Raw genomic sequence first — 8,781 nt, forward strand, 5'->3', positions numbered from 1 at the left:
TGGACGACCTAGTGCACTTGCTGGTTAGTTGTGCGAAGTTGTGATAAAGAACTAAGATTATGAACGTGCGTATTGAGTTTTTAGCGCCGTTACCAAGGAATGGAACCGTCACGATTTTCGCGCACCAAGTTTTTGGCGCCGTTGCCGGGGATTGTTTGAGTTTGGACAACTGATGGTTCATCTTGTTGCTCAGATTAGGTAATTTTATTTTAATTTTAAGCTTTTTGCTTTTGTTAATTTTATTTTCGAAAAATAAAATAAAAAAATTTCTTCTTTTTCGTTTTTCCAAAATAATTTTCGAAAAAAACCAAAAAAATTAACAAAATCATAAAATCAAAAATAATTTGATGTTTCTTGTTTGAGTCTAGTGTCTAATTGTAAGTTTGGTGTCAATTTCATGCTTTTAACTTTTCTTAAATTTTCGAAGAACACATGCATTGAGTTTCTTTCTTGTTCTTCATGATCTTCAAGTTGTTCTTGATAAGTCTTCTTGTTTGATCTTTAAAATTTCTTGTTTTGTGTCTTTTCTTGTTTTTCATATGCATTCTTGAATTCTTAGTGTCTAAATATTAAAAATTTCTAAGTTTGGTATCTTGCATGTTTTCTTTTATTAAAATTTTTTTTCAAAAATACATACTTGATGTTCATCATGATCTTCAAGTGTTCTTGGTGTTCATCTTTGCATTCAAAGTGTTCTTGCATGTTTCCTTTGTTTTGATCCAAAATTTTTATGCATTGAGTCTTTTTGGTGTTTTTCTCTCTCATCATTAAAAATTCAAAAATAAAAAAAATATCTTTCCTTTTTTCACTCATAAATTTTCGAAAATTTGAGTTGACTTTTTCAAAACTTTTTAAAATTTAGTTGTTTCTTATGAGTCAAATCAAATTTTCAATTTAAAAATTCTATCTTTTTCAAATCTTTTTCAAAAATAAAATCTTTTTCATTTTTTTTCTTTCATAATTTCGAAAATTTCAAATTGATTTTCAAAATCTTTTTCTTACTTTTTATTTCATATTTTCGAAATTAATACTAACAATTAATGTGATTGATTCAAAATTTTTAAGTTTAAATCTTTAAACTCTAGACTCATATCTTTTTAGTTTCTTGTTAGTCAAAATCAAATCTTTTTAAATTTCTTTTTCAAATCTTTTTTTTTAATTTAAGTTTCAATCACATCTTTTTCAAAATCAATTTCAAAACCTTTTCTATTTTCTTATCTCTACAAAATTTGATTTTCAAATCTTTTTCAATTAATCACTTGACTTTTTGATTGAGTCTTATCTTTTTCAAAACTACCTAACTAATTCTCTCTCTAATTTTCGAAAATCCCTCCCCTCTTTTTCAAAATTCCTTTTTAATTAAATAATTGTTTTAAAAATTTAATTTAATTTAATTTCAATTTTTGAATTTTAACTTTAATTTTTAAATATTTTTATTTTATTTTGTTTAATTTTTGAATTATTCTCTCATCTCTCATCTCCTTCTATTTATTTATTCATCTACTAACCCTTCTTTCACCCAAGAATTCGAACTCATTCCTCTCCCTTGTGTTTGGATTCTTATCTTTTCCTTCCTCCATTATTCTCTTATTATACTTACATAAGGAATCTCTATACTGTGACATAGAGGATTCCGAATTTTCTTTTCTATTTTCTTCTTTTTCATATGAGCAGGAACAAGGATAAGAACATTCTTGTTGAAGCTGATCCTGAACCTGAAAGAACTCTGAAGAGGAAGCTAAGGGAAGCTAAAGCACAACTCTCTGGGAAAAATCAGAAATTTTTGAAAAAGAAGGAGACATGGCCGAAAATAATAACAATACAAGGAAGATGCTTGGTGACTTTACTGCACCAAATTCCAACTTACATGGAAGAAGCATCTCAATCCCTGCCATTGGAGCAAACAATTTTGAGCTGAAACCTCAATTAGTTTCTCTGATGCAACAGAACTGCAAGTTTTATGGACTTCCATCCGAAGATCCCTTTCAGTTCTTAACTGAATTCTTGCAGATCTGTGATACTGTTAAGACCAATGGGGTTGACCCCGAGGTCTACAGGCTTATGCTTTTCCCATTTGCTGTAAGAGACAGAGCTAGAATATGGTTGGACTCTCAACCTAAAGATAGCCTGAACTCTTGGGATAAGCTGGTCATGGCTTTCTTAGCCAAGTTCTTTCCTCCTCAAAAGCTTAGTAAGCTTGGAAGAGATACAAGGAACTGACCAAAAAGTGTCCTTCTGACATGCTTTCAGAATGGACCATCCTGGATATATTCTATGATGGTCTGTCTGAATTATCAAAGATGTCATTGGACCATTCTGCAGGTGGATCCATTCACCTAAAGAAAACGCATGCAGAAGCTCAAGAACTCATTAACATGGTTGCAAATAACCAGTTCATGTACACTTTTGAAAGGAATCCTGTGAGTAATGGGACGCCTCAAAGGAAGGGAGTTCTTGAAATTGATACTCTGAATGCCATATTGGCTCAGAATAAAATATTGACTCAGCAAGTCAATATGATCTCTCAGAGTCTGAATGGATTGAAGGAATCATCCAATAGTACTAAAGAGGCCTCTTCTGAAGAAGAAGCTTATGCTCCTGAGAACCCTGCAATAGTAGAGGTGAATTACATGGGTGAACCCTATGAAAACACCTATAATCCTTCATGGAGAAATCATCCAAATTTCTCATGGAAGGATCAACAAAAGCCTCAACAAGGCTTTAATAATGGTGGAAGAAACAGGTTTAGCAATAGCAAGCCTTTTCCATCATCCACTCAGCAACAGATATAGAATTCTGAGCAGAATCCTTCTAGCTTAGCAAATATAGTCTCTGATCTATCTAAGGCCACTGTGAGTTTTATGAATAAAACAAGGTCCTCCATTAGAAATTTGGAGGCACAAGTGGGCCAGCTGAGTAAAAGAGTCACTGAAACTCCTCCTAGTACTCTCCCAAGCAATACAGAAGAAAATCCAAAGAGAGAGTGCAAGGCCATAGCCTTACATGATATGGCCGAACCCAAAGAGGAGGAGGAGAACGTGAATCCTAGTGAGGAAGACCTCCTGGGACGTTCAGTGACCAATAAGGAGTATCCCTTTGAGGAACCAAAGGAATCTGAGGCTCATCTAGAGACCATAGAGATTCCATTGAACCTCCTTCTGCCCTTCATGAGCTCTAATGAGTACTCTTCATCTGAAGAGGATGAAGACATTATTGAAGAGCAAGTTGCTAAGTACCTTGGTACAATCATGAAGCTGAATGCTAAATTATTTAGTAATGAGACTTGGGAAGATGAATTTCCCTTGCTCACCAATGAACTAAATGCATTGGACAGGCAGAAATTACCTTAAAAGAAACAGGATCTTGGCAAATTCTTAATATCCTGTACCATAGGCACCATGACCTTTGAGAAGGCTCTGTGTGACCTGGGGTCAGGAATAAAATTAATGCTACTCTCTGTAATGGAGAAACTTGGGATCTTTGAGGTGCAAGCTGCTAGAATCTCATTAGAGATGGCAGACAACTCAAGAAAACAGGCTTATGGACAAGTAGAGGACATGTTAGTAAAGGTTGAAGGCCTTTACATCCCTGCTGATTTCATAATCCTAGACACTGGGAAGGAAGAGGATGAATCCACCATCCTTGGAAGACCCTTCCTAGCCACAGCAAGAGCTGTGATTGATGTGGACAGAGGAGAGTTGGTCCTTCAACTGAATGAGGACAACCTTGTGTTTAAAACTCAAGGATCTCCTTCTGTAACCATGGAGAGGAAGCATGAAAAGCTTCTCTCACTGCAGAGTCAACCAAAGCCCCCACAGTCAAACTCTAAGTTTGATGTTGGGAGGCCACAACCAAACACTAAGTTTGGTGTTGAACCCCCACATTCAAACTCTAAGTTTGGTGTTGGGAGGTTCCACCCTTGCTCTGATTATCTGTGAGGCTCCATGAGAGCTCACTGTCAAGCTATTGACATTAAAGAAGCACTTATTGGGAGGCAACCCAATGTTATTTAATTATATCTATTTTATTTTCCTTGTGTTATTTCGTGTTTTATTAGGTTGATGATCATGTGGAGTCACAAAAACTACTGAAAAATCAAAAACAGAATGAAAAACAGCATTGAAAACAGCACACCCTGGAGGAGAGCAGTCTGGCGTTTAAACGCCAGAAACAAGCATCTGTCTGGCGTTTAACGCTAGAAACAAGCATCTGCCTGGCGTTAAACGCCAGAAACAAGCAGCAGTCTGGCGTTAAACGCCAGGATTGCACAGCAATAGCATTTTACATGCCTAATTGGAGCAGGAATGTTAAGTCCTTGACCCCACTTGATCTGTGGACCCCACAGGACCCCACATAATTTGTGGATCCCACAGGATCCCCACATTTTCTTCTCTCCTCTTCACACCTTTTCATAACTCTCTTCCCCAAATACCCTTCACCAATCACCTCAATCACTCTTTCCCATCACCTCTTCACCACTCACATCCATCCTCTCTTCCCCATAAACCCCACCTACCTTCAAAATTCAAACTAATTTCCCTCCCAAACCCAACCCTAATGGCCGAACCCTACACCCCCTCACTCCTATATAAACCCCTCATTCCTTCTTCATTTTCACACAACACAAACCTCCCTTCTTCCCCTTGGCCAAATACACCCCTTTCCCCATCTCCTCCATTTTCTTCTTCTTCTACTACTTTCTTTTTTCTTTTGCTCGGGGACGAGCAAATATTTTAAGTTTGGTGTGGTAAAAGCATAGCTTTTTGTTTTTTCATAACCATTTATGGTACCTAAGGCCAGAGAAACCTCTAGAAAGAGGAAAGGGAAGGCAATTGCTTCCACCTCTGAGTCATGGAAGATGGAGAGATTCATCTCAAAGGTTCATCAAGACCACTTCTATGAAGTTGTGGCCAAGAAGAAAGTGATCCCTGAGGTTCCTTTCAAGCTCAAAAAGAATGAGTATCCGGAGATCTGACTTGAGATCCAAAGAAGAGGTTGGGAAGTTCTCACCAACCCCATTCAACAAGTCGGGATCCTAATGGTTCAAGAGTTCTATGCAAACGCATGGATCACTAGGAACCATGATCAAAGTGTGAACCCGAATCCAAAGCATTGGCTTACCATGGTTCGGGAAAAATACTTAGATTTCAGTTCGAAAAATGTATGGCTGGCGTTCAACTTGCCAATGATGGAAGAGAACGCACGCCCCTACACAAGAAGGGTCAACTTTGATCAAAGGTTGGACCAAGTCCTCATAGACATATGTGAGGAAGGAGCTCAATGAAAAATTGACTCAAGAGGCAAGCCGGTTCAACTAAGAAGGCAGTAACTCAAACCAGTGGCTAGGGGATGGTTAGATTTCATTCAACGCTCAATCATTCCTACTAGTAATCGGTCTGAAGTTACTATAGACCGGGCCATCATGATCCATAGTATCATGATTGGAGAGGAGGTGGAAGTTCATGAGATTATACCTCAAGAACTTTACAAGGTGGCTGACAAGTCCTCCACTTGGGCAAGGTTAGCCTTTCCTCACCTCATATGCCACCTCTACAATTCGGCTGGAATTGACATAGAGGGAGACATCCTCATTGAAGAGGACAAGCCCATCACTAAGAAAAGGATGGAACAAATAAGAGATCATGGACCTCAACAAGAGCATGAGGAAATTCCCCACCATGAAATCCCTGAGATGCCTCAGGGGATGCACTTTCCTCCACAAAACTATTGGGAGCAAATCAACACTTTCCTAGGAGAATTAAGCTCCAACATGGGATAACTAAGGGTGGAGCACCAAGAGCACTCCATCATCCTCCATGAGATTAGAGAAGATCAAAGAGTTATGAGGGAGGAGCAACAAAGGCAAGGAAGAGACATAGAGGAGCTCAAAAGCATCATTGGTTCTTCAAGAAGAGGAAGACACCACCCTCACTAAGGTGGACTCATTCCTTAATCTCCTTGTCTATTTATTTTCTGTTTTTGGTTTCCATGCTTTATGTTTTATTTATGTTTGTGTCTTTACTATATGATCACTAGTGTCTAAGTGTCTATGCCTTAAAGTTATGAATATGAATCCATCACCTCTCTTAAATGAAAAAAATGTTCTAAAAACAAAAGAACAAGAAGTACATGGTTTCGAATTCATCCTTGAAACTAGTTTAATTATTTTGATGTGGTGACAATACTTTTTGTTTTTTGAATGAATGCTTGAACAATGCATATGTCTTTTGAAGTTGATGTTTATGAATGTTAAATATGTTGGCTCTTGAAGAATAAGGAAAAAGGAGAAATGTTATTTGATAATCTGAAAAATCATAAAAATGATTCTTGAAGCAAGAAAAAGCAGTGAATACAAAAGCTTGCAGAAAAAAAGAGAAAAAAAAGCGAAAAAAAAAGAAAGAAAAAGAAAAAGCAAGCAGAAAAAGCCAAAAGCTCTTTAAACCAAAAGGCAAGGGTAATTAAAAAGGATCCAAGGCTTTGAGCATCAGTGGATAGGAGGGCCTAAAGGAATAAAATCCTGGCCTAAGCGGCTAAACCAAGCTGTCCCTAACCATGTGCTTGTGGCGTGTAGGTGTCAAGTGAAAACTTGAGACTGAGCGGTTAAAGTCAAGGTCCAAAGCAAAAAAAGAGTGTGCTTAAGAACCCTGGACACCTCTAATTGGGGACTTTAGCAAAGTTGAGTCACAATCTGAAAAGGTTCACCCAGTTATGTGTCTGTGACATTTATGTATCCGGTGGTAATACTGGAAAACAAAGTGCTTAGGGCCATGGCCAAGACTCATAAAGTAGCTGTGTTCAAGAATCAACATACTGAACTAGGAGAATCAATAACACTATCTGAACTCTAAGTTCCTATAGATGCCAATCATTCTGAACTTCAATGGATAAAGTGAGATGCCAAAACTATTCAAGAGGCAAAAAGCTACAAGTCCTGCTCATCTGATTGGAACTAAGTTTCATTGATATTTTGGAATTTATAGTATATTCTCTTCTTTTTATCCTATTTGATTTTCAGTTGCTTGGGGACAAGCAACAATTTAAGTTTGGTGTTGTGATGAGCGGATAATTTATACGCTTTTTGGCATTGTTTTTACATAGTTTTCAGTATAATTTAGTTAGTTTTTAGTATATTTTTATAAGTTTTTAAATAAAATTCAAATTTCTAGACTTTACTATGAGTTTGTGTGTTTTTCTGTGATTTCAGGTATTTTCTGGCTGAAATTGAGGGACTTGAGCAAAAATCAGATTCAGAGGCTGAAGAAGGACTGCAGATGCTGTTGGATTCTGACTTCCCTGCACTCAAAGTGGATTTTCTGGAGCTACAGAACTCCAAATGGCGCGCTCTCAATTGCGTTGGAAAGTAGACATCCAGGGCTTTCCAGCAATATATAATAGTCCATACTTTGTTCGAGTTTAGACGACACAAACTGGCGTTCAACTCCAAGAGAAGCCTCTACACGTGTAAAGCTCAATGCTCAGCCCAAGCACACACCAAGTGGGCCCCATAAGTGGATTTCTGCATCATTTACTCATTTCTGTAAACCCTCGTAAGTAGTTTAGCATAAATAGGACTTTTTACTATTGTATTTACATCTTCAGTTTCATCTTTAGATCACGTTTGGGGGCTGGCCATTCGGCCATGCCTGAACCTTCATCACTTATGTATTTTCAACGGTAGAGTTTCTACACACCATAGATTAAGGTGTGGAGCTCTGCTGTTCCTCATGAATTAATACAAAGTACTATTGTTTTTCTATTCAATTCAAGCTTATTCCGATTCTAAGATATTCATTCGCACTTCAACATGAATGTGATGATCGTGACAGTCATCATCATTCCAACCTATGAACGCGTGCCTGACAACCACTTCTGTTCTACCTTAGATTGAATGAGTATCTCTGGGATTCCTTAATCAGAGTCTTCGTGGTATAAGTTAGAATCCATGGATGGCCATTCTTGAGATCCGGAAAGTCTAAACCTTGTCTGTGGTATTCCGAGTAGGATCTGGGAAGGGATGGCTGCGACGAGCTTCAAACTCGCAAGTGCTGGGCGTAGTGACAGACGCAAAAGGATCAATGGATCCTATTCCAGTATGATCGAGAACCGACAGATGATTAGCCATGCAGTGACAGCGCATTGGACCATTTTCACTGAGAGGACAGAATATAGCCATTGACAACGGTGATGCCTAACATACAGCTTGCCATAGAAAGGAGTATGAATGATTGGATGAAGACAATAGGAAAGCAGAGGTTCAGGAGGAACGAACGCATCTCTATACACTTATCTGAAATTCTCACCAATGAATTACATAAGTATCACTATCTTTATTTTATATTTTATTTATCTTTTAATTACTAAATCTCCATAATCAATTGAATCCGCCTGACTGAGATTTACAAGGTGACCATAGCTTGCTTCAAGCCGACAATCTCCGTGGGATCGACCCTTACTCACGTAAGGTTTATTACTTGGACGACCTAGTGCACTTGCTGGTTAGTTGTGCGAAGTTGTGATAAAGAACTAAGATTATGAACGTGCGTATTGAGTTTTTAGCGCCGTTACCAAGGAATGGAACCGTCACGATTTCCGCGACCAAGGAGCATACTGGAAGGTCGAAAGATTGTTGAAAAAGGTCTTAATTGGGCTGTGGGTACTGGAGAGAATATTCGAACCTTTGAGGATCCTTGACTGCCTCCTCCGTATCCTTTAATGATTTCTGACATGCCAAATAGACAGGCTATTTCTGAGTTAGTTCCAAGAGTTAAGATCTAATTACTG

Source organism: Arachis hypogaea, chromosome 12, assembly GCF_003086295.3.
Source record: "Arachis hypogaea cultivar Tifrunner chromosome 12, arahy.Tifrunner.gnm2.J5K5, whole genome shotgun sequence".
In the NCBI taxonomy this organism is placed as follows: domain Eukaryota; kingdom Viridiplantae; phylum Streptophyta; class Magnoliopsida; order Fabales; family Fabaceae; genus Arachis; species Arachis hypogaea.